Below are 27,949 nucleotides of genomic sequence, written 5' to 3' on the forward strand. Positions count from 1 at the left end.
GGTGCTGACCAGAGTATGTGTTTCTGGAGAAAATGTTCCTAGAAGGATGGTAAGTTGTGTCTGAGTCAGATTGCCTTGGGATGTCCTCCACTGAAAAAGTGAAAGAAAGGCAGCCTTCCTCTTCTTGCATCTCTCAGACTATGCAAAATGAGTTACAAGGTGCTACCTTCAATAATAATGTAATCCACACGTAAGTCATGAAATGCTCCTAAGCACTTAGTTTTAGACCCCAAAATAAGGTGCCTGAAATTTCCCTTTAGGGGTGTTTTGAAGCCCACGCTTCTCTACACTGACTATAGAAGGAACCTGAACACTTACTTCAGTATTGCTTCCTTCTAACTTTAAAGTTGTGACAGGTGCAAAGTAAGTCTCATACTTAGGGGTTTGTTGTTTTTTTTTTTTTTCACAGCATGAAATGTGGTTTTCTAAAATTACTATTTATGGTTACTAACAAACAGTTGCTCCTCAGCAGTATTTAGAAGAAGCTGTGTTCAGGGTCAACAATTTCATTACTTGGTCATAAATTCAGTTAAGAGCTGTGTGTACAGATCCTCACTGACTTGTCAGTGTGTCCAGTAAGGAACAGAATCAGGATTAATTGGTAAGTCTTACCACTCTACTGCCCTTCAGTCTCAGTGCTCCAAGCAGGCTTAAAAAAACTTCCTATTTTTCTTTTAGCTGCTTCATTTTTCCATCACAGCCTGGAGGCAAGGAAATCATAGGGATTGATATGGATTTCTGTTTTGGGTAAATAAGGTTTGTTTTGCATTTTAAACTTCGAACAGGGATTTTTTTTCTTTCAAATACATATTTTTCCCTTTAAGCATATCATTATTTATATATCTCATGTATGCAGAGAAAAGATCACTATGCAGAAGTGGAACATGAATGACATTTTGCTATCTTGTATCATCATGGTTTTAAAAATAATATGTTTGTTCAGATTTCTCTCTTCACAAACTGTGATCCAAGAGCAAGGCAACCTCGTGACAACTAACAATTACAGGCAAAACATCTTAGAAATAGTCTTTAAAGGATGAAGCCTCAGGCAAGTTCTGTTTCCTGTAATGTCAGAAGAAAAGTTAATACAAAATGAGTCTTCAAATGAACAGAAACTAATTTGATACTTGGCAGTATCTAAAGAAAAACTTCTCTCTTCTTTAACTTTTTATTTTGTTTTGTTTTTCCTCTTCATGCAGGGAGATTTTGTAGTTTTTTGTATTTCTTCATAAAACCTTTAAGGTAGAAGAGTCTAGATAAGACAAGTGATTCATTGGACCAGACTTCCTAGGTGAAAAGTGTATGTTAAAATTACATGTGAATAATGCAGATAGGAATTTTATATTCACCTATTCCCCACAAGAACCTGGCGTGTGAGATTATGTGGGGATCCAGATTTGTTAACTAAATTCCATTTTCACAGTCTTTGAACCAGCAGTAATACTGGGAATACAACTACTGCTCTTCTCCATTCAGTATGCAGGTCACTGTAAAACTGCTGGTTCAGAAGCTCCTCCTCTGGCCTGCCATCACCTTTTCAAGTCAAAAAAACTTGCTAAAGACATCAGTTCTAAAACCCAGAGGACAAATAGATGACTGCCATCATCCCTTTGTGGAGGGGTTTGCACAATACTTTCTTAGAACTCCTGACCTTGCAATGTCATTGCAACAAATTAATTCTGGCCTATAGGTAACTTATTTGTGTAAAGTTGGCAGAAATTGGATGATTTATCAATCTTATCCTTCATTTGCAATTGTAAATAGAGTATTGAGTAGGCAAGTTCTATTTTCATCATACAAATTGACTGTCTGGTACAGAATTATTCAAATACGGATCCTAATTTGCACCCAGTGCAATACTATTAAAGTCAAAGGGTAAAGCAGGTTTTTTGACCTCACACAGCAATTGATCAATTTATTTTTCATTGTGTTTTGTTTGATGCTTTATTTATTAGAGAGTAATAACTGTATATAATCTGCAATTGTATTCCCATAGATGAAGAAGAAAATTTGAAGCCCTTTTCTGAGGCAATGTTATGCAATTGAGTACTGTGATCTTCATTACTGAGGTGTGGTTTTCACCAATTAATTAACATTCCCCCTAGCCCACCTTTTAAAGAAGCGGTAATTTCACATGGTCACTACCAATCTTAGAGCCTCATTCCCCTTGCTATTGCTGGGAGGAGTTCTGGTGTTAAGAATGTACCTGCAAAAAAGAGAAAGAGTTTGAAATTGACATTTTTTTGCAGGAAAGATGTTTAACTTGTTATTGCATCTTTTCTATCACCTTGATTATCCTCCCTCAGAGAGTCTTCAGTGAAACCTATATTCACTGTTTACTTTTAAAGTTTTCAAACAAGCACCTTTTGTATTTTTTCTCATGCTCTCATCTCATCTAGGGGTATCTTCTGAGTAACACTTGCAAATTCAGCTCATTATCATTCCTTAATTCTTCCAAAGATTTATTTCTTTTATTGTGAAGTCTACATATTTTTGAAAATTGTTGAACAGCTTGTATTTTAGAACCCCACTGATTTGGTTGACAAACATTGTTTCATTAGTTTCAAAGTTTTAAAGCAACGAACTGCTCATATCCATCCATGCCATTTTTTTTTTTCTTTTAAAAAAGCTTTTGATGACATTTTCTTCAGGAATATTTTTGTATAATATTTTTCTATACTGCCTTTCCCGGTATGATACCATGATCATCAGTGACTCTGTGTGATAATAATGAATTAGGAAAATGCAATCAGGTATCTGATTTTTATAATGCAAGCAACATCAACATGATTGACTAATCCTGCTCTGTATATATGCTTTTTACATAGAAGAATAAGTAATAAAAGTAACTGGTGGATGTTATATGTGCTTCAGAGATTAATCCTTAACCCAACAGGTAAATGCAAATTGATAGGCTGAGGGGAGACATACAAGCAAAATGACCAAGGTGAAGTCTGACACCTTAATTCCATTTTATTCTTTTTCCTTACTTTATCTGTGCCCTCTTACAGCCTGTCCTCTAAAGCAGTGTCCTGCTCCCCCACCTTCTTTCTCTCTGTCTCCATTATGGATTTTGATTTGAACTATAATATACAGGGACTCACTGTCATGAAGCAAATAAATGGAATCCTATGGAGCACTTGCCTACACACTTTACAACTTTTCTTGTTCATGAATTTGTATTTTAAATTTATTGTTTTAATATCTCAAAGTCCAACAGCTTATTAACTGCTCAGACACTCAGAATACGCTTTTTCTGATCATGTGCCACTCATTCTAATGGCTTTGTTTTTTGAAGGACCACTAAATCTTATAAGCAGAGGTTTAATTTCCTCCTTCAAAAGAAAAAGGAAAAAATGATGAAAGTACATAATGTTGGCTGTATAGCAATGAGGTATTCGTCTCTATTTCTGTCTGTTGAGATGCTTTTCAGGCTAATAATTGGGAATTGATCACTGTAAAAAGCTATATTACAGCAACAAAAAATGACATATGCATTGCACTGATAGGATTTTAATATTGAAATCATTTTTTCATAATAATATTTTATGGGGAAGCATGAACTTTTCACTCTTAAAACGTATTTTGAGATTTTCAAGAATACTTAGTATCTCTAATTATTTCATGTGAATTTTTATTCCCTCACTTGCATTGTTTAGTTAATAACTACTGGAATTGTAAATTGATCTCTCTCACATTTTTTCATTATTATGATGAGAATTTTATCTTCTTTGGGCATTTATATTTCCATAGGTAATAAGCATAGCCAGTTGTTGCAAATCTCCTAATTCTGAACTTTTTCTGCAGTTTTTCTTTCTGTAAAATTAATTACAGCAGTTCACTTGTAGAATAGTTGGTGAGCATTAGGTGTCAGGTGAGGGGCAGAAGGGGGTGGGGAAATTCTAAATGCGGAGAATTACTTGAAGGAGGGAAACCTGAAGAAGAACTTGAGCCACACAGATTGAATACCTGTTTCCTGTAGTCCCAGGTACAGCAGATTCAGTAGGAGAATGTGATAGAGTGGTCTCCATCAGAGGGAGCTCCTACCTTTGGGGTACTAGGGTCCATCCCCACCAGAACTTCATAACAACTGGGGAAAATTTTCTAAATCTTTATTTTCTTCTGCAATAAGCATGGTAGCAGACAAGCTAGCACCAGTCCTGGCAAAGCATTGCGCTAGAAGGAAGTATACACATGGGGAAAAGTATAGGTCTACACCATAGCTCTCAGTGAAGGCAGCGGCATCCTCACCTGCTGAAAAGCATTAGAGGTGATGCTGCTCTTCACAGGATAGGACTGGTCCAGTCTACACGTTTTGAAACGGGAAGATAAATTCAACCCTCCCTAAGGTTCTGGTGCTCAAGGAAAAAGAGGTGGAACTAGGATGACCCTCTGAGAAGGGTATTTTGAGGAGCAGGATCTGAATCTAGCTGGGACAGGCTTTGTGTTTTCAATCTCTCTTCTGTTTTTCTCACATCTGTACAATTAGATACCATGGATCGTACCAGGGAATGGGAGCTGGGAGACTGATTCTCTCCTTTCCCCTTGAGCAGAGATGCCCATCACATATGCTGGTGTTATCCTGTACTGGGTGTCCCTAGTGAGGCGCTGGCAGCCTGTGAGGCGGCTGGGGCTGCCCCGGGCCGGGCACAGCCGGTTCCAGCTGGCTCTGGCCCACCCACCGCAGGGCACGGCTGGGCTCACCGGGGTGCCACCTCAGGGAAAACATATTTTAAGAAGGGCCAAGCACTGCACGGGCAGTGAGAATTGAGGGAAAAATATGAGAGAAACAGCCCTGTACACACCAAAGTGAGAGAGGAAGGAGGGGGAGGAGGTGCTGCAGGGGCAGGAGCAGAAATTCCTCTGCAGCCCCTGGAGGAGGCCATGGTGGGGCATGGGAAGAGTGTGAAGTGTGAGGAGGGAGAAGCGGCAAAGAGGAGCTGTTACGGACTGACCCCAGCCCCCCATTCCCCCATCCTCCCACACCACTCATGGGTGGAGAGATAGAGGAACTGCGAATGAAGGAGTCATGTGAAGTCTGGGAAAAAGGCAGGGTTGGGTGGGGGGCAGGTATTTTTAGGTTTTGGTTTTGTTTCTCACCACCCTACTCTATTTTAATTGTCAATAAATTAAATTAATTTTCTTCAAATTGAGTCTGTTTTGCTTGTGACAGTAATTGGTGAGCCATCTCCCTGTTCTCATCTCAACCCAGGAGTTTTTTCATCCTATATTCTCCCCTGTCCAACTGAGAAGAGGTTTGAGTGAGCAGCTGGGTGGGCGTCTGGCTGTTAGCCGCAGCTAACCCGCCACACCTACAACACAGAATTATACGTGGTCTCTAGTTCTGTCACTGGCTGACTAGACATAACTATTTCCTCTGAGTGAGAGACCTGCAATACTTCTCTTGCCATAGCACCACAGGCATTAAGTAGCTCTTGTCTGTAAAATGTTACCTCCTTGTTACTCTCCATAATTATGCAGTGAGTAAATAGCATGTAATAAGCATAATAGTGAGTTGAATGTATTTTTTTAAACAATCAGCAATACCACAAATGCAGACTTCAGAAAGAAAGTATTTCAAGTAAAAATGTGCCAGGATATGCCTCTTGGTTAACATCTGTTACTTGACTATTGACAAAATTATTATCCACTTAAAAGCAGTATGATTGCTTTTATTATTAAGAATTAATACCAGATATTGATGCTAATTAATGATGCCATTACAATTCTGATGATCCAGCTTCCTTTTTAATGATCAGCCTAGCCATTATTTCCAAGGCATTTTAAGACACTCACAAGATTAATTGTATTTAGGTGCAATTGCTATTTGTTCTAGGTAGTAACGTCCTATTGAGTTTTTGAGATGATGACATGAGATCAATGGCGATTTGGAGAAGATGAGTAAAGTCCACAAAAAACAAAGTCTTGAAGGACATAAATATCTTCACCTTTGCTACTTTGCTTTATGCACTCAGAATTAAACAAAAATAGTTACCAGTCAGTGTTCTCTGATTAGCTTCTGTGAAACAAAATAGGGAGAGCTCATGCTCTGAATACAGTACTAGCCCACTACTTGATTAGTATCAGGTTAACCTTTTTTTATTGACACTTTCTGAAAAAAAGAGTGAAGATAGATTAATTATGGAGGCAGCAGTCACTCTAGTCCTCTGTATTCATGTGACTGGAAAAAGCACAGGCAAATGAGGGCTGCTATGCCAGGTCAACATATTTCCTTTTCCAGTATGTATATCTGGTCTTAGTGTATATGGCACATCCTGTTTTGATGTGGGTCTTGGTTCTGACACATGTACTCTCTGCTCTTTGTGCAGCAAGGGAATAAGCCTCAAAGATTTTATGGAAAGTTGTAATGTTCTGGTGGCAATCGATCCTCTTCCCCAGGCTAAAAGCCACTCTTGCATGGAGGTGATTTCTTCTGCAGTCACCAATATGTATGAGGTAGTACGTGGACCCAATATGTCTGCACAGTCATAGATTTCTTTTTTCTGTCTTTCTTTTACACTCTGAGGCTTGCTTAGCTGCAAACTTCCTCTAAGTTAGAGGTCTTCTGGGAAAAAAAAAAAAGATTTAAAACTGAAATGGTGTATTTTCAAATTTACTTAATTTTTTAAGTATATTTTTGTGAAATAATTTATCTCAAAATATCTCAGTATTTACACACATATATATAAATAAATATGATTTGGAATATTTCATCATGTACAATGAGTTTTACCTTTCTTGCACTTGATATTTTCATTTGCTGACTTCTGGATTTAAGTGTTAGGTAAGTTTACAGAGGATATTACATGTAGCTTTACGGTAGGATACTACATGTAGGTTTATGTTCTGCAAGTGGTGCTGTGGTTTCTGTGTCTCATGTAAACTCTTGTTCAGCAACTGAGAATCTTTTCTCTCTCAGACACATAGAAAAGCTTCTGGTTTCACATGACAAGTTATTCAGCAGCTCTGCTTACATTTTGAAATTTGTTAACTGCATGGACCCAAACAGATCTGCAAAAGGGAGCTGAAAAGTAAGCTAACAAGAAATCCCAGTAGCTTTTGTAGGTTCTGTCAGCTAGTTAGCCAAGGTTTGACGAATATGGCAATCTAGGTAGTGGTTATGCTTTAAAGTATGGTTTTCATGATATTACTGGAAACTGCTGACTAGAGTGATTCACTTTAAGTAACTCCTCTGTTCTAAAACCTCTGGAGAAAAAAAAAGGAAAGCTGAGCTTTCAGATCTTTGTCAAATGCTTCTCATCATTTGTTATAAGTACATAGTCACATTATTTGTAGATCAAGTATTTATTTACTTATAAAGTAAGGAGTTTTGCACATGAAAAATATGTTTATATTTAAGTGGGCCTATTCACATCATTACTTTTATTTATGTGAACTTTTTACAGAACTGGGGCCTTGTGATCTCATCTGTAGCCATATGCAGAACGGTCACAGTTTCCACCTTGAGTGGCTTTCAGGTGAACTGAGTATGTGACAAAGGAAAATGTCTCCCTTTAAGACAATCATATGTGTTTTCTGTAACGTGCTGCATTCAATCTGCTTCACAAAGGAGTAGGCGCCCTTGTCATCAGTTGAACTATGCAGTCTTAGTGTGTACATAAAGTACATGCCTTGACCTACTGAGTTTGCTAGTCTATCCTGAAGCTTGGGACACTGGCACTAATACCAGCAGCATTAACAAAAGTATCATTAAGAGTGTCTTTCTTTCAAACTTGCCTTCATTTTTCTGTACAAATACCTGAAAATTTCTTCATTTACTATCTGAGATTTAAACCAAAGGGCAACAAATTACTAAGAGCAAGTTGTTTCTTGTGTGAGACCTTTTTTTTTCAATATCTGTTTTTAGTTTTTCCAAAGCTTTGTGACAAAGAGTAGAAAATATTCCTTTACTTGGGACTCTTTCTGTCTTTCCACCATCCGTCTTTCTACCATCCCTTGTGCCCTATACCTTAAGAAACAGAACAGTGTACCACTTCAGTGTGAAGAAATATTGCCTGTTAGCCATGACTGTAATGAAGGTTTCTGACTCCAGGAAAGTGATATTGCTGAGAAAATGCAGTCTGTGGGAGTCCTCCCTGGATCAACCTTTCCAATATTTCTATCATTACATAAGATCAGTTACATTTGAAAAGCTATCATGTTTCCCCATAGTAGTGCAAATTAGGCAGCTGCTCCAATATATAGGTGTGGTTTTGGGTATGTAAAATGGAGAGTTACTAAAGCCAAATGAATTTTGGACATCATATGCAGAAATGAATGTGAGCTTATTGGTGTGGGGTTTTGGTAAGTAGAAATACCAGAACAGGAAATGCGCTCCCTTTTTTTTGGAAATAGAGTACATCTGAGGAAGACATGTTATTGGGGAGCCTGTAAAAGCAGCACAGTGAGGGCACCCAAGAGACAAACAACAAGGATGGGACGACAGTAGTTGAAGGTAGGGAGAGAGCACAAAAAGAAAAAGCAGTAGCCCATCGTTCATCACAGTGACAGTTTTACGTCTAAGGATTCTTCAGAAAGGCTAAATGGATGCCTAGCACCCGCACATTTCTTCTGTATCATCTGCTTACACTACTTAGCCCTCCAAACTGCCGTTGCATTCCTCTGGCCACAGCACTACAGATTCTAATCCTTGCTCTGCCACCCACAGCTCCCTGGCAAAACTCCTCTTCCCTATCTCTTAGCCTGTGAAGCATTTTCCAGGATGTGCCTCTCAGCATGAGAACCATCAGGTAGGTGGTATGACAGGTGCAGGAACATATTCTGGAAAACCAGGGAGTGTGTAGAGCTCCCCTGTCTATAGAGGAACTGCTTATTTAAAGCAGTGAAGCTGCATTAGCAAGTTACTTGCCCTCATCCTGTTCTGAGCTAGCTAAGGCATCTCCCTACGCTGCTGCACTGTGTTATCTGGGCATACTCTGTCTAATCCCTCAACTGAGCACAGGGAGAGTCTCAGTGCGCTGTATACACACTGTGCAGTAATGATGATTAGCCCAATCTTGTATTATCAAGTGGTTCTTCCTTGTTATGTTAGCTCAGTGAAAAGGAAGAGAGGCAACAACAAACCGAATTCGTATAGCTCTCTTCTAGGCATAAAAACTATTTGATGTATCTGTTAACAGCAGGGTTCAAACCTATTTGGTATTTGGCTAGTCCAGTATTTGGCATGTGGTCAAAAAAAGTAAAGGCAAAAAGGAAGCAGGAAATTTTGTTTGTGGCAAAGCTGTCCCCTTAATCACCTGTAATTATGTACCTAGCAAATTATTTGAATGATAATAGGCTGAAATCTGAGAGCTGTGTAAAGGCTATTTGTAAAGCAAAATATTTACAAACATTGTGGTTTTAAAAGGGTTACTGTACTTAAATAAAAGATATGCACTTAGAGTCTCGATGCCATTAGCTGGGCATGTAAGAATAAATATTCAATTGCTATGTGTCAAGCACATAAACGAGAAGGATTGTCATGCGTGTGAAAAAAAATCCATTGTTCTGCTGTTTCTGAAGTAAATGAAAAAAAATCACAGAGTAATTTGCATAACTTGGAGATGAGAAATGTATCCCTTTATCCTTATTAATGTATTTGCCCTTCTTAATTATAAAGATTTGAATCTTATTTTAAAATCATTTCCTACAAAATATTCTTGGGGATAGAAGCTGCATGTTAATTCTGAACGGATTATTTGCCTAACTTTACAAAAGAGATAAATTGCTTCTATTTGATAATAGCTGATTTTAAAACAGGATTTAGGATATCTGGCAAAAAATCGATACCTACATAGGAAAAGTGTTCTCACCACAATTTTAGCTGGTTTTATCTCTCATAGACCTCTACCCACAAAAGTTACATTTCTGTTTATATCTGTTACAATTTCCTGTATATAAAAAAAAAAAATACACAATATAGAATTTCAGATAAACTTTTGCCTATGTTTGTAGAACTTTTATTTTAACTCAGTGTCAGTTCTCCTGTATTGCAGTCTGTAACACGAAGATCTCTACTGATTCAGAGTCACAGAATCATTTGGATAGGAAGGGACCTCTGGAGGTTATCTAGTTCAACTCCCAGCTCAGAGCAGGGTCAGGTACAGCAGTCTGCCCAGGTCCGTGTCAGTCACAGTGTAAATATCTCCACAGACAGAGACCTTACAACCTCCCTGGGACACCTGTGCCAGCGTTTGATCACCTCACAGTAAAAGAAGTATTGTCTTGTGTTCAGATGGAATTTCATGTGTTTCACCTCATGCCCATTGCCTCTTGTCCTGGTCACTATTGAGAGTATTTAGGAGGTTGTTGGATACAGTGATGGCAGAAACCACATAATTATGCAGACCCATAAGGTGAAATTAAACAAACGTAAAAAGGGACAATGGGCAACAGTATTGTCCTGGTTTCAGCTGGGATAGAGGTAGTTTTCTTGTTAGTAGCTGTACCTGGTGCAGTGCTGTGTTTTGGCTCTGATGTGAGATCAATGCTGACAGCACACTGGTGGGTTTGGTTGTTGCTGGGTCATGTTTATACTCAGTCGAGGACTTTACAGTTTCCTGGGCCCTGCCAGCGAGAGGGCTGGAGGGGCACGGGAAATTGGGAGGGGACACAGCCAGGACAGCTGACCTGAACTAGTGAGAGGGATATTTCATACCATATGGTGTCATGCTGAGTATGTAAACTGGGGGAAGAAGAAGCAGGGGGGGACATCTGGCATCATGGCATCTGTCTTCCCAAGTAACCGTTAAGCGTGCTGCAGCCCAGCTTTCCTGGGGATGGCCGAACACCTGCCTGCCCATGGGAAGCGGTTTTGCTTTGCCTGCATGCACGGCTTTTGCTTTACCTATCAAATTATTCTTCTCTCAGCCCCTGAGTTTTACATTCCTTTCCAATTGTCCTCCCCATCCCTCTGGGTGAGGGGAGAGTGAGTGAGCAGCTGCGTGGTGCTTGGTCGCTGGCTGGGGTTAAACCACGACAAGCATGAATTTTGTGTCTTTCACTTCCAGACTTCGACTTTCACAATTTTTCTTCAGTAAAGTAATTGCATTAATTTACCCTGTATTTCCATTACTAATGATAATAAGGCTTTTTGTTAATTTCTCCTGCTTTTAGAAGGAAAGACAATTTCTAGTCTTTTAGGAAGACAAATCCTGGTTAATGGTATCTCCCAAGTCTTTAAATGTTTACATTATTGGCAAAATCCTGTATAGATTAAGATATGAAACACTTTTATTTGAATTCTTTCTCTCTGCTGGATTTTGTCACTCATCACTCCTTACTTTGTGTGATATATAACAGCATTGCTTTCCCTGACAAAGCAAAAGAAATCAAAAACTGAGAAAAACCAGCAAATATGTCACATCCTTGAGGCAGAGCTGAAGGAAACCTTTCAGAAACCTTTCAGAAACAAGTCAGTCACATTTAATTATTCTAGGTCCTTTAAGATAAAATCCATTACATTGGTTTGGTATGTTATGAGTTTATCAAGGTCTATTTGTTGAGTGCACATGAAAAGGGAACTTGTAGATTTAGCATCAAAGTACAGAGATTTAAAAACGTCCTGATCGATGTGCTGGGGTTGTTTGATGCAATTCCAGAAAAAAAATCAGCTGTACAATTGATGAAGCCCATACAGTGACTGGTAAGACAAATTGTTCTGCTGGCAAAAGAGAAGTTTGGGTCAGAAAGGTCTACCCCAGACATATTTTCTTATGATATTTAATTTTCAGCTTTACCAGCCACTTGACAAGCTAAATTCCCTTTGTGCTTTTATGAAATAGTGAGTTCAAAATGAAGATCTGGAATCACAGGCAAATCTGGGCAATTATGTAAAGTATTAAAAACCTGCAGTTTCATAACCTGTTGTAACATATTGAGGTCAAATGGTTTTCATGAAGACAAATGGTCATCCCCATCACACATGCCTCGCATACTGGCCATGGATAGGTGCCACAATTTCCAGTTCTAGATGACATTTATAAAATACTTTGTACTGTATTGTTTGGGTGAATTCCAGTTGGAGAAGACTGAAGTCAGCTGAAGGCAGTTACAATATAATGGCAAATAGAATTTGTACTTCGTGGTAAATATATTTTGTGTGCTTCCTGGCTGCCATCTCTCCTGTCTCTGTTTATCAGATATAAATTATGGGATGACAGAGACCTCTTCTCCCAAATCACAGGGTGACTATACAGGTCTTCCTATCTCATATCTGTGGGTGAAAATTGTTTTACCTTCTGAGCTATGTTTTGTTACGTTTCCTTTGCCACATGGGTGATGGGAGAAAACAGAGAAGAGATTGCAGCTGATTGGTCCTCTTCCAAATGGGATTGTCCATACTGTTAGTATTTAAGTAAGGTAGATTGGTTCCTGCTCGTTTCCACTTTCATCGGGTTTGCTTAATTACCATGATAACTGACACTTGATGGCACTAGACTTTGGCATCAGGTTTAGATTTGCTTTTTGCACATTAAGGGACCTTCATGTCCATGCACAGGTTTATTGGCTTTTATATTACAGTTTTCCCTCTGGCTTTGCTGTTTGCAGTATCCATTTTCCTACTTCGCTCCCAGCTTATCTTCACACTAAATCCCACATAACTGACAGCATACAGAATAACTTTTTTTGAAATGGGTCAGAAGGTTATGATGACATTCTCTTCCTCCTGCTCATCTCTTTCATAGGTCATACCAAAAATTACCAGATATGTAATGCCTAGGCACAACAGCAGTTAGAGAAATATCTTATTCATTAATTTAAGCTATGAAAAGTGACAGGACATACTTTTTTCCACTACTCACTTTCGTTTATTAATTTTTTGTTCTTAATCTTTGCTGCAGAGATATGTCCTGTCCTCTGGCGTCTACTGCATGTTGAGGTCTCTTGTGACCATCCAAATGGCAGAGCTGCCCAAAGCTCTGCCCTGCGTCCCTACCTCCACTCTGACACAGCAGTGAGAGATGTGGCAGCTTGGCTCTTGAAGAGAATGCCCCAGGTTCTTAGTACTTTGCAATTTAAAACCATTTTAGAATTAGCTTGCATTGAACAGTGGAGCATCCTCCTTTTCCTTCTAGGTCCCTATGTGAAAATCGCCTTATTGGGCAGTACGCTTACTGAACTCAGGTGCTTCCTGCTCTTTATGCTGCGCATGGTCCAACAAGGTCCAACAATCATGAACTGTGGATGGATGAGCCATTTCTTTTTGTGATTACACTATTTCTGCAGTAGAGTTTAGGTCACAGGTTGTACAGTGACAAGGTTTATGAGTGGCAGGGAAATGTGACATTACTATGAACCCATTACCAGAATGATCCTCATTTTAAGATGAAGAGGCTTTAAAAAATGTTCATCTGCTGGAAATCAGAGAATGGAAGAGGGAGTAATATTTCCATGTTAGCTGCACATAAGACAGCATCAAAAATATATTCTAATTATTTTGCAGTAGGGGAAGGTAGAAGGGAAGTTGGCGAGCTCAGGTGCCTGCCAAAGGATAAATTAAATAGATCACCCATCACTGACTGCACTGATTGATTCATTTGCTTACACATAGGCATACAGTGTCATTTGAGACACTGTTGGGTACTGCTCCAATACCATTTGCTATTCCTAACACCATTTGCAATTGAGGATCTCCTGTACTACAGTTCTGTACTACATCTGCTAACCTTTGGATGATGCCTTTGAGACCTTAGGGCACCCATCTAAAATGAAACTGAGCAGATATGTATGGGCACCAAATTAACCTTTGTTGACCTAGGTGAGACCTTATGTATCTAGTGCCTAGGTAGTCAGTCACCTGTATTTATGTACCTATGGTGTGGCCCTGAATCCTGCCCCATATGTCTCATACCTAACTTACATGCCAATTGAGTGAGTGTGTCTAAAAGTTATACTGTCTAAATCTGTGTTGCACATCCATAAGGCTCAATATAAGACAGTGAAGCCAAGGAAGAGAAGCAAGAACAAGAAGAGTCATGAGCTCTTACCATGGACTTGCCCATTTCAGCTGACTTGTCTCTATGCTGCTGTGTGAAAGCTGAGTCCAGAGGCAGAACAATGCTGGTCTACAGGGAGGTAGGCAGTGATGTAAAGAAGTGACAGTTCATATGTTCTGGAGCTACAAAACACATTGGAAAGAGTGGGGATGGTTGTGCCTTCCTCCAATACAACTACTTTTGCCTCTTGATAGGACTTCAACAGGGTATTTTGCTAATTCTGCCCACTGGTGCAAGCAAATGTGCTGTTGCATCTACCTAAACACGCTTTCAGTAAGACAACCATATCATTAGAAATAGAGGCATTATTTAGGTGGGTTTTTTTCCTTGTTTAACAGTTTGTAATGAAAGTGCAACCACAGGTAGTATCTTAATTGCCAATTTGAACTGTACAGCATAGGTCTGATAGTCCTAACATGAGTTTTTTCAAGCTGCCATTTTCAGCAGACTGTCTACCACCTACCCTGCTGTCACCAGAACACTAGCTGTATTTCAATATTCAGCATTTTTCTTATATATAACACTAAGATTTAATGAATACAACACTGCAGTTGTTTCCTTGGTGCTTATAGGCTACTGAAATCAAAGATTATTCATCTGCTTGAACTCAGATCATTCTTCTAGACAGTATGTTTTCAGGTGCCATCTGTAATTTGTGGTGTTAATACTGAACTTGATCACTGTTCAGTGGTTTTACTGAAGTATTTACATACAGATTAGTGAAGTAATTTTTTCTAGAGTATTGAAAGCTCTACAGGCCTAATTGGAATCCTAAACTTAACCACAGTATCTGTATGACATGAATATGACTTTTGCTTATGAAATGGCCTTGGAGGTTTACTTCCAAAACAAATTGAGTGTATTTCCTCTGCCTCATAGATTTAGCTTTGACTACTTTTGGAATGATTTGGCAAGTGAGTGTTTTGAATGAGCAGCGGTGAGTGTATTCTGAAAATTGTTTTTTTCCACATCAGCACCCTTTTGAGGAAGATGAACTATCTCAGTGAGTTTTACCAAAAATTACATTTTAAAATAATAAGCTAATTAGTTAAGACATATATTACTCTATTATATAAAAAGAAACCTTTCCCAGAGTGACAGCTTAGTTACATACAATGCCCTTTCATTTTATATTAAAATGGAAAGATGGACCTGTTATACAACTCTTGGACCACTACTATTAATTATCTGATTTGAAGATCACCTCTGGCTGTTAAAAAGATTTATATTAATCTGTACTTGATAGATTCAGAAGGATTAAAGGAGTGAAGGAGAGTGAATAAAAAGAGAACATCTTCCTGGCTTTATTGTTAGATGACCTTGTGCCATGGTATGTTTAAATTGCTTACTTCCTATAACTCTATAAAGTTCTGTGTTTTCATTTCTGGATTAGATTGAAGTGTCAACTGTTTTTGATGAATTACACTAGTAATATATTTTCACGTTCTTCTTTGCTTTTTTTTTAATTTATATATGTCCAGTATAATTTAGTTCACCCAAAAAACTTTCGGGAGAAATATATTTTTTATAATTACAGTTTTAACAAAGTATTTTTTTTCAAATGCTTTTCTTTTGAAGAAATAAAATATATGTTCAACTGTTAAAAAAAAAAAAAAATCAAATTAAAAGTTTATTCCAAATGTCCTAGTTTTCCATGTCGTGAAATTCAGTGTACTTTGTAGCAAAAAGAGTTATGCAAATAAAATGGGCAAGTTATTGCAATTAGTGATTTAAACCTTTATCTTTAAACTTGATCTATGTGAAACACTACTGAAATCAGAAGGTCTCCTTGCAAGAGCAAGGGTTTAGCCTAACTTTCAGGGCTGGGGTCTTACTTATTTATTGCTTGAAGGTGCAGAGGAGTCCAGAGTGCTTTAAGTGCTTTACTTCTGTTACTCAGGATTCTTACAGATGTAGAACTTTAAAGAACAGCAAGTAAAAATGAAGACCCATTTCTATACAGTATGTGTGCTACTGACTGGAATTATAAAGGACTGTACATACACACATTGGTTTATAGCCTCACAATTCAATGGACAGAGATATCTTTAGTCAAATGTATTTTGTTGTGATTGAGATCAATAGATTTGTGTTATACTATTACATATATTTTTTTTCACGTCCAAGTAGTATAAAAAGCAACAGCCTCTCTGTACATTAGATTTCTCATGTGTTGAACTGCAGTGAACATGTTTTATATGTAAGCAGATGAACAAAGTAATTTAGTATAACCATCAATGAAGTACAAGTTTGGATTTCTTCTCAACATTGCAATTTTAAAATAAGAGATCTGGATTGCTTTCAGGTTTTGTTTTGTCTTAAAGAAAACTCTAATGAGACAAACATTATTTTTCTGAATGAACAGGGTGAACTTGGAGATGCTTGAGCACAAGAATTCTGTTGTCACAGAGATAATAAAATACGTCCAAATATTTTATACATATTTTACATATTTCCTCATTTCAGAACCTGTCATGAGGGAATTAATTGCACTACACCGTACAGAAGTGGTACATTACAAAACCTGGTGTATATGGTTCTCATCTTTTTCCCCAGTGGATATTTCCACTAGCTTTGTTCCACAAAAGAGTGTGCACATATACTGCAGCAAGAACAAAACCAACCCTCAGTTACAAAGGGTTAAACATCAGAAGTTTTTTATCAGCATTTACTGAAACTCATGAATATCAAGGGCTTTTTGTGTCTGTTAAATCAATCCATGATTTCTCTTGTGGCTTCAAGCGGCATCTCTGACTATTACTTTTCTGTCTGTATCCCACTGTGTGCTGCACCATCTCAAACAGAACTGGAGCTGCAGTTGTACTTCCACTATGAATGGTGATAAGCAAGTACCTGCCCTCCTATCTATTATTTCCAAATGCAAAATTTGATTTACTGGAACAGTTTTGCAAATTATACAACCTTGCTCTGATTGCCACCTGTCATTTAACGGTGCTGGCTTTGGCTATGTTGTATTTTGCTTTCCAAACCAGTACAGAATCTTGAATGAAAAATCTTGGAGAAAATCTGCTTAACAAAATGAAACATCTAAACAGAAGTCATTAAAGTAACAACACTGTCCTATCCAGTTTATTACTGTGGTTCAAATATAGGAGGAAATTAGGAGACATAGCCTTCTGCTCTTCGCCAAAGATTTTCTGTTGTTGACTTCACTTGTTAATATAGGGGTGGGGTGATTTTGTGGGATATTTGTCTATTTTTTTGATGCTTTTTCCAATTGCTTTTAAATTACAATTGTAGTTTTGGGGCAAAAATATGTTGCCACAGAGAAAACATGTTTATGTATGAAGGGTTGGCTCTAGGAACATCACTTTGGGCAGCTCAAAAGCCTAGGAAGTAGGTTAATACAGTCCTATAAGACTCTACCAAGTAGATGTGAAAGACTGTAGATCCTAATGCTGTAAACTATAATTCTTCCAAGAAATTACAAGTCCTTTGACCTGAACCATCCTGCTTTGCCTTATTTTGGTAGTATGAGCTTAGACTGTTAGCTGGGGGGTGGAGAAGAGGCCAAAGACTGACTTGGGGAGGAAAGTGTCCATAGATTTCCTCAGTTAGTACAGCGACAGAAGGAGAAGTGTCTTTAGAATGAAGTTCTTCACAAAGGCCCGTGTCAACAGTCTTAAGTAATATTGAGGAACACTGCCTGGCATGGCAGCTTAACTGTAGATATTTATATTTTTCAGGATGCTTCTGGGAATGTTTTTGGCCCAGGCAAACTAACTGTCTCTCCAAAATTTCCCAGGCACAGTTCAGAACCTATGGGACCATTTTCAATAGAGAGTTTGCATGGAGCTGTCCTGGTTTTGAGGGATGAAGAGTTTAACATTGTGGAGGTGGGCCCTTTTGCACCAGGTTTCAGTGTGAAAAAATGTTCCCAGGATAACTTACATATTCACATAGATGTAGCCTAAGTTGCCTCCTGGACAATATAAAAGGCATCTGAAAGCTGAAGAATTAAAAATCATTTAAGTAATTCTGCTTAGCTATGGTGATGGCAGCACAGGACAAGAACAAGCCTCTAGAGTCATCTTCATTGCAGGATTTCTGCCAAGCTGCTTGAGAGCTCACGCGTAGAAGCCAACTTTTAGAAGTATTGAAGACTGTAAGTTGATAGGACAACTTTTACCCTACTTACAATTGTAAGTTGATAGGACTTACGATGAAAGTAAGGCACTAAAATGTCACCCATAGTAAAGAAGCAAACCCAGTGGAAATATAATTTCAATGGCAATGATGCAATTACTTCAAATCCATAACAAACATAATTACACCCAAAGTACATTTCCCATCTTAATGATGATTGTAATAGTGGAACTGGCCTGAAGGTGTGAATGTATCCTGTTTAGAACTCTTCAAACCCAGTGCTTCCTATATTTTTCAATTTCTGGCTTGTGCAAGGTGGAGGTGGAATGGCAATGGAAGACGCAACTATAAGCATCATGCAGTGTCTGCTAAGGATCATATATAGTTACTGCTAAGGATGATATGCAGTTACTTTTTGTTCACTGGGGCACTGTGGGAAAGGTGAAAGGTTGTGGGGGAAGGTCTGGGATAATGCTGTGAATTTACTTGTCTTGATGTCAGCTGGGCTGCGAGATGGGGATATCAGGATTGTCCCTTTCCTGGTATGTTGTAAATGGAGAAAACTTTGTCTAAAAGCAAGCGTTGCCAATTTCTTGATTGTTTTAACCCTTTCAGTAATATTAAAATGAGCCATGAGGATTGAGGCTTGAACCAGCTCATACTATCATGCTGCCTTGGTTTCACCCTGAAAACTTGCTGCTTTCTTTGCAGTTTTTCTTTCATATGCTAGGCATATACTCTGATATTAGTCTACTTCTATCTTCATTTCATTATCTGCTTGCACTTTTTGTACCTTTGCTTTCTTTTATCTTAAATTAATTGTATATATTTTCTGTTCTCCCTCTGCACCTGAAATTTTACGCTTCTTATGTATCTTTTTTATTTATCTCTCAATATCTTTTTCAATTCTGTGTTTATTTGCTATGCTCTTTTTCTCCTCCTAGTGTACATATTGCTGGATAATACACATCACCCTTGGATATGCAGTAATTGCTTTCTGAACAGTTTCCATTTCCTCTGTGTCCTTCCCTCCTCCCACTCCTCCCATTAGACACTTAACCCACTGGATCCTCTCCAGCACTTCCCCATTCTTCTACATTCAAAGTCCTCGGGGGTTTCTTATTCCTCTTGCAGGTTCAGTCTGCAGTAATGAATCCAACTGGATTATGGTCATTAGTGAGTCCTCCACCTCTGTCTCCTAACAGCTGCACTGTTGAAAGTCAGAACTTTCGTCTTGCCACCTTTTAATACATTGAGAATATAGTACATGACTTGCTTGATTTATTTCTCTCATTGTGTCCCTGTGCCTGTGTGTCTGGGTAGCTGAAATCTCCTCTTATTAGTTTTGACATTTTGCTGTATCTCATAATCTTGTTCTTTCTGATCCTATTTTTTTCTGGTTTATATCCAGTCCATACTGCTACCTCGCTCCCCCTGTTGTCTCCAGTTTTGAGCCATGATGATCCTTTCAAACAACCGCACAAACTTTTGGCTTCTTCAAAGTTTCGGCCTGTTGGAAAGAAGGAGTTTTGAATTAAGCCATTACAACCTGAGCAGTGTCTGGCTTAGCAGAGTGCATTCACCCACCCGCAGCTCCCTACCACTGAGTTCTCAGGATTCTGGCCCCAAATCAAGCAATTAAGTATATGCTTAAGTTCAGCATGTGAGGAGCACCGTCAACTCAACAGGACTACCTACATGCTTAAAGTTGGCACAGGATTAAATGCTTTGCTGAAGGAAAATATTGGAGCTGTGATTTTAATGAAGCTTAGTTAATGAAGACTATACATCCCGGTCATTTGAAAGGTGCACAGTATCTCATTCTGGTAGATATCTGAGTGTGAAGGCACAAAATTCAATCCCACATCTAGCTCTTAATTGCATGTGTGTCTGTGTGCATTTGCATAAACACACACAATTGTAGGGAGGACAGCACTGTATCTGAGAGTATCAAGCAGATTGTAAAAATAGGTGTAAAGAATCTAGGCCTTCTCCATTGCTTATAGATGCAGTAAGAAATTTACACTGACTTTAATAGGCACAGTTTGGGGACTGTCTAAGACAGATACTGCAACAGCGTTTATCAAACAGCTCCATACCATGGACACACCTCTCACTGCAGTTTAGCTTTACCATGTCTTATACCTTATGTACAAACTTTACAGAAAGCATTAGGTTGAGTTAGCGTCCTTCTTGTGGATTGTATTAATGCCAGAAAAAATATATAATGAAGCAGGTATAAATCATCTGATTTTCCTACCTTTTATCCTATCTCCTGCTCAGTCTTTAAACATTACAGTGATAATCCTACTGAGCATTTAAATAATTATGTATCAACACCTTCCATCAGAGACGACTTAGCAAATAGTGGATTTGCCTATTGATTTCAGTTGTAGGGTGAACATTGTCAAAATTAATATCCATATGAGGCAAGGATATTTATTCTAATCTGTCTTGTAGTTTTCAATAATGTTTTAAAGAAAATTAAATCACCCCTGAAAACCGAATTCTCAGGGTGAAATTACATATCGTCATAGCCATGATGTGTCACATTCGTTTTGTTACAAATGAATATATCAGCTTAGATTTATTTTAGCATGGCTTATGCTTTCCAAACTCAGGTTTTAAAATTTCAATTTGAATAGTATTTCAGTGAAATGCATCTGCAGAGACAGTCGGATTTCATTTATAAGCATCTCTCATTTTCTGCCTTACGCTGTAATAAATGTTCTTGACTGTAAGACTTTAGATGAGATCAGTTGTACTTCCTGCTTATCCCCTTCTCTACTGGCAAGTTTGAAAAAAGATAATTTATTTTTCACAGCCTTTAAAAAGGGAGGACTCACTTGACTCATTTTTTAAAGTAGATAATTTAATATTTTTGGAATTACTGCTTGGATTCCATCTGTAGGATGACATTTATTATAACAAGCAAAATAAGAGAACTGCTCACATCACAGCTTCTTTCTTTCACTGCCAAGAACTATTTGCCATATCAAAGAAATTTGTCTCTTAAGTTTTCTTTTTTAATAGGTTATAGCTTTCACGGTTATCTTTGACAGGTGATTGTAAAAACTGAATTCCTAAAATGCGTGAAGAGCTGTGGATCCAAAGTATCCTTTCATGATCTTTGCAAACAATCTGGCTTGAGGAAAAAAAATAAATCTTTGTCTTTATATTAAATTGCTTATAATAAATATAAGCCATTCTTTTGAAAGTGAAGTAATATATACCTAGTGGCATAGTGAGTAAGAAAACACAGATGCAGACATTGAATGCTTGCCAGCCTTAGTAAACTTGTAGCAGAAGGAAGGAAACATCAGATCTTTTGGGAAGTGCCATAGGAGATTTCACATATACAGAAGCCGGTAAGAAGCTCACTGTATCAGGTCTGGCTGGGATGGAGTTAACTGTCTTGATAGTGGCCTGTATGGCACTGTGCTTCACATCTAGGGATAAACTAGTTTTGATAACTTGCCAGTGCACTGCCTATTGCTGAGCAGTGCTCCCACATCACCAAGGCTGTCTCTTATCTCTTACCTTCTCCCCATTCCTCCAAAGGCCAGTAGGCTGAGGGTGGGCAAGAGGCTGGGAGGGGACACAGCTGGAACAGCTGACCCCAACTGACCAAATTGCCCAGACCAAAATGGAAAATAATGAAAGACCATGTTTTTCTGCAATACTTGTGTAATCCCATGGAAACGCATGGAAGTGTTGTAACAAAAGAAAATAATCGTTGAATGGAAGGTGGCATAAAAGGCAGGCAGAGATTCACAATGTTTGCTTTGTTATTCAAATACCAATACACTATATAAGTTTCTCAATTCCAATATTGCCACTATGTCATAAGACTTATCAATAAAGTGTGAAATGCTATTAAAGTGATAGAAGTGAAATATTTTATAAATGAGATCAAAAAATACGCTTAGCATGTGATGACATCATTGACAGATTATACTTGCTTAATTAGAAGTCCTATACCAAGAGGTATACAAATTAAACAACACATTTTCTAAAAGAAAACTGGAGGGGGACATGACTATTATATGACCACAGGGTTAATTTTCATAGGCCATCAGCAGAGTTTGAATTCTTTTCAGCCCTCCTAGCAAATATCCGAATTCCTGTTTGCTGTGTTCATTCCATCAGGACTCTGCCAGAGCAGGTGAAGCTCCAGTCTGCCATAAAAAAGAGAGGGATTTTGTCCAGCTCTGCCAAAACGTTAGCAAAGAGTTAGTATGCAGTGCCACTTTATGATGAATTTGGGGGTGTTAATTGCCAAATTTCTAATGAAAAGTCTGAGCATTTGCTACACAGTAAGCTTTCTGAGGTACACAGACATATAGCAATGTGAAGAGGGGACAATCCAGTTTCTTAATCCCTAGGTCAAAGCGCTTTACCTCTGCTGATACATAAATAAGAAATCTCTGTCTTGCAGATAAGTACCATAATGGAAAAATGTTTCACAGTATTTTGCCCTAATCAGATAAATCAGTATAACAGACATCTCTCTTGGCTGAAATGTCAACTTCCTGCAAAATCAAATCTATTCCATGTTTCTGATCATAATACAAAATTAATCGAATTTCATGTCAGTGAGACTGCAAATATGGAATTACTTCCATCTAATAGAACCATAGACACAGTTTTTAAGGAAGATTCCGCAGAAATAAATGTCATACGTGTAATGGCGGAGCTGTAACAAACTCCAGCAGGTGGTCTAGAGAAAGAACTGCAAAGCATGGAGGAAGCTACTAAATTCCTGTCCTCTTAAATAAGAAAAAAACAGAAAGGAGATGAGGAAGAGGTTTCTTGCAGGCAAGTATTTTCTGTTGAAAAACTGCTGCCAGCAGTTCTATTAAATTTGCTACCAGCAGTTGCAGTAAATGCAAGTGCTAAAGAGTCCATGAGGAATGGGGGAAAAGCTGTCTGTTAAAGAAATACCTTACATTTAAGTGGAATTATCTGATGTTAAATAAAATTTAGTGTAAGAAGCTGTAGAAGCAATTTCTGCTTAGATAACAAATTACTGAGCAGATCATGAAAATGCCCCTTGATAAGATCTTGTAACATATTTCCCTCATGCAAAGATATATGACCTGGCATCTGCTGGTAAAAAGATGAATCAGTGTGAGTGCAGGGAGTTCACAAGGTCGTTAGTAATTTTTAAAGAATTATTCAAATACAGCTTTTTTGTTAAGAGAAGGTAGAAAGACTTATGCCACCTCTTCTGCCTGGGGTTTGCATGCAGCTGGTATGTTTAACCCTCGGTTATTGTGGGGGAGTGTGCAGCTGGTGGGTTGCCCTGGCAGGGGGAGGGGGGCATGGCAGCTGGCTCTGTGCAGGTCTGGGTCAGACCCGCAGAGCCTACAGGCCCAGGCACAGCGCCGCATGAGCACAACCGCCGTGCTGCCAGGGTCAGCACTAGTAAGTCAAAAGCCGTTTTAGCAACAGCTCCACGGCTGATTGATCAATTAATGACTCCTACAAGCCTGAGCCTGCTCCTTACAGTGAACAGCGAGTCCTGGTGTGCATGTTTCAGAGGCAATTAACTGTCCCTCAGCAGAATCAGCTGGGCTCATTTGCTCTGGCTCGGTCCCAGCACCCCGCCGAACGCCACAGAGCTACCCTCACCGCTTCACTTTATTCCTCCCAGGGCTGTGAATTTCGGGAGGTTTATTAACTTCCTCAGCAGCACTTTGGGAGCAGAGTCAGCTCAGATCTGGGGCTGTGTGCCAGAAACCATTGATCAGAGGGTGCTAGAGAGCACAGTGAGGAGACTGGATCTGTTTTGTTCTCAGCTCCATCTCATGCCAAACACTGGTTGACTCTTGTGCTGCTTCTTCAGTATGTCCACACTGTATTTCCTGCTTGTTGTGTTTTGGGGGATTGACATTAGTTTGGCTAGTTAGACCCCAGTTATTGGAGAAGTTATCCGTAACATTTTTGAAGCTTACCTCACTAGCAGATGTAAGAGGGAATTTTTCCAAGAGTGGTTCCTGTATAGCTTATGACCCCAAAGTGATCTCAGCTCTAAAGCCTCTCAACTGGGAAACAACTGTATGTAGAGCATACAACCCAGTATGAAGGTTGAGATACTTAATCAGATATTTAAGAAGCCCAGCAATTTTATCAAAGACTGCATATAAGACAATCACTTCTAGAGGTGATCAAAGACATAAGATGGATATGTAGCCCTTAACTAAAACAGGTAAAAGAAGTGTCCCTCTCTCCTCTTGGGTACTGCACCCTTTGCAAGTGTAGGTGAGAACCGGCTGGCCTGGCTCTCTGCCGGCTAGACAAAACTGCTGCTTTCTATTAGATGCATGTGGGTGTCAAAAAATTTAAGCAAGCTACTGTATCAGCTATTCTATGCAGCACCTGCATAAACCAAAGATCTCAAGACCAAGAAATGCAATGTGTATCCTTCTATTACTTTTTTCCCTGTTTCATGTTAAGGAATACTGCTTTCTTGTTCTGCCAGTGTGTGAAAGCGCAAAGAATGCGTTTATGTGCTTGTGAAAAAACAGCTCTGATAATACTTTCTGAAACCTTAAAATGAGTTCCCAAATTGGTCTTTCATGTTAGCAAGTGCTACTAAAGTTACAGAAGTGCTTTACTGGAGCAACTGTTGTGTGTAGAAACCTGTTGCAGTAAATTTTGGTTTATTTCTGTTGCTTACTTTTTATGTTATGTGCAATAGGGAAGGTAATAAGAATAGCAAAGGAATAGCTACTAGAACACTTATGACATTTAAGAAAAAGGCAAAACAGCAGTGAAACTGTAGCTAAGGAAGCCTATTTGGTCTCTGTACTTCCTTGAGAATATCCAGTCTACACATAACTCTGTGAAAGCAGTCACAACAGTTGAATCACTGTCAGAAAATCCCTACTTCTATGGAAAAAATGGAAACAAAATAGTTGGATTAAACTGAGATACAACTATTTTTTTCACAACACAGGACTAGGAAAAATTAGGTTTTTCTTGTCTCAGCCTTATAACTGGGTTTGACTCCTAGTTGGATTGATCTGATAATCTAGATCAAACCACCATCAACTTGCTGATTTTATTTGCAACGATATTTTTAATTTGGTGGTTATAATACCACAGTTTTAGTTTAGTAAAGTAATGGTATGTCAGTCTTAATGTGTTTGTTAAATTGTTATATTTGCTGTCCATTTTTTTTAATATGCAATAAGGAGAACTGTACAAACTAATTTGTTCTTTCAAACTGTATCTGTTTCTGCATGTCAAGAGTGAAAGTAGGATCAGCTATGGTATTTGCGTGCCAGTTATTTCTCATTCTTCTAATGAAAATGTTCAAAAAGAAAGGAACTGAGAGGAAGGAAACCTCTGTCTGTTGAGAAGAGAAAGTGTTTCCAGTGAAAATTAAGAGATCAGCAGACAGAAACAGCTGATACAGATGGCTTTGGAGGAAATCCCCTCTCATGGAAAAGGGACAATATATTGGGGGCTGTTGAGATAACAGTACTTGATTTGCCACAGTGCAGAGTGAAGACTGAATTCACCCCACAAGTCTCATGTCTTAATTTTGAAAAGTTACTGCTCTGATGGCTTCATTCTTCTACTTCTGTAGACCTTAAAACATGGCTGTGAACAGAATCAGCCCCTGATTGCTCACAGCCCTAAATGTGACTGCCCCAGCAGTCAAGACTGTTAATGCCTTTTCCTCCCCTCTTCCTCCTCTCCATGATTTAGGAAGCAGCATATACCAAATGTTTTATTTTCCTGAACAGCTACTTTCCAGTTTACTGAATTTTTATACAAAAAAAGATTCTGATTAACCAAGTCTCAGAAGATGCACTAGAATCTGATGGGTTTCAATACTGCGTGCAGTTAAGATATTTAAGCTGAGGTACACTGAAAACATAGAAGTGGAAATGGACTTTTCCTAATAGTTAACATGATTTTGTTATTAATTTAGGCAGTAAATATTAATGACAGTTATCGTTGGTGGATATCTCTGAGGAATGTGCCTTTATTTGCTGTTTGCAAGGCGTTGCACATGTGCGATTCCTTGCAGTTAGTGCCAGTTGATTGCTGGCTGTGCATGCTGCTACTGTCAGGAATTATATCTCATGTTTTGGATTATAAAGTGGATTTTAGAGAATTTCCCCCAGGCTTTTCAGTGACACTGCTTATTACTGACACAAGTGAATCAGCTGTTAGCTGAGCTTTGCTAATTTGGACCCATAACTGGTACAACAGTGCTGCTCAGTACTTACTCGTACGTCTTGCTGTTTGGCCTTTAGTCATTTAGCAGCCCATGCATAAGTCATGGAAGTGGTAGAAACCTAATACTGAACCTAGCTGCCATCAGTTCTTATGATGACAACTTCCCTCCAAATGTAAGTTCAATTTCCTTCAGTAATACCCCTTTGCTTTTTCTTTCTGTTTTCTCCTTTTTTCCACTTTAGGCAGTGCTGGTGCTAAAAGAAAGAAAATCCGGAGCTGTCTGGTATTAGAGACATCAGACTTACTTCAAAATTGGAGATATGGGTAGGTTGAAGAGGGGTTTCAAAAGCCAAGGAGAATAACTCAATGAAGGGAAAGTCAGGAGAGGGTTGTTCAAGAAATGACCAGAAGGAAACCTCTTACTTTTTCTGAAGATGTATTTTAAAAACATGTTTCTCTGTACAACTGAGGTTTTTTTGTTTGTTTTCTCTCACCCAGGCTAAAGGTCAATCATTTAGTGATTTCTGCAGAAGCTTGAACTGCCTTGACCTTCCTCCAAGTCCAGACTACTAAAATGATGTATCTGATAGTAGTTTCTTTGAATATAGAAGTGGTTAGGTCAGTTGCTGTTATATACCACAGAACTGTAACTGAAGTCAAATTGAAACAAAGGAAAAGCAGAAGTTGAATGCTATATTAACCTGTGTTGCTAGCACAGATCCAGAATGCAGTCTTAGAAAAAAGTAGCATTTGTCTGGCTGTAATTATATATGACTAATAGCAGAAATTTATTCTAGGTCTCATTCATTTTGGATTACCTCTATTTGTAAGATGAGCAATTGAAAAGACCTTGATCAAGGAGTATATTTAAATTGTTTGCAGTTTAATGGAAGAGAGAATACAGATCAAATGATAAGCTAGTTGTACCTAAGAGAAATGAATCAGTTAAGGGAGTGCAATTATTAGTGAGATTTTTATCTGTGGAGAGGAGAGAAATATAAATCTGTTCATTCAGATTTCAGTCTACTTTACCTGTGCCACTTAGTGAGACAAAAGCTTAATTTTAAATTTGTATACAGAAATTTTGCATTAATTTAGCATGGGACACATTACCAAATACAAAACCAAGTCCCTCTGTTGGGAAGCAGGTTCACAGCAATCTTTAGCTGGACCCTTGGGAGTGACAAGGCTGATACATTCAAAGAAGTAATAATCCCCTTGTGAGTGACAACAGAAAAAACCCTGAATGCATACTAAGGCATTGCTGCAGGTCCTATCCTTAAGATTTGTTCAATACTCTTCTGAATAAAACCAGCTTGGAGGCAAAGTTTGTGATTTTTTTCCCCATACATATATATATAAATAAATATATATATATAAACATATAAGCTTGTACACACACACTTTGTATTTACATTTAAACACTTCTGAGATTACAGGAATAAATACGTCACATTCCTGCATTCCCCAGTTGCACCTGATGACATTTCAACACAGTTGGTTTTGTAGATATCCTTTGCCACTTGCTAAAAATCACTCCGATCACTGTAGTTGTTTTTTTTCCAATAAAGGCACTGTATCAATTTAGAAGGTAGTAGTAGAAGCTACAGCTGTATAGTGGCTGTTGGAAAATGGGCCCCATTTGGAAT

The 27,949-nt window shown here is 38.5% G+C and overlaps 1 long non-coding RNA gene across 1 annotated transcript; it reads left to right on the top strand.

The window, feature by feature from the left end:
• On the top strand, positions 1-27,575 carry LOC121083550. Its single transcript, XR_005826407.1, has 3 exons — positions 1-49; positions 26,543-26,624; positions 26,799-27,575. It is a non-coding gene; the product is annotated as an uncharacterized LOC121083550 (long non-coding RNA).
• The last annotated feature ends 374 nt before the right edge of the window (positions 27,576-27,949 follow it).

The sequence above is a fragment of the Falco naumanni genome, chromosome 2 (assembly GCF_017639655.2).
Source record: "Falco naumanni isolate bFalNau1 chromosome 2, bFalNau1.pat, whole genome shotgun sequence".
Taxonomy (NCBI): domain Eukaryota; kingdom Metazoa; phylum Chordata; class Aves; order Falconiformes; family Falconidae; genus Falco; species Falco naumanni.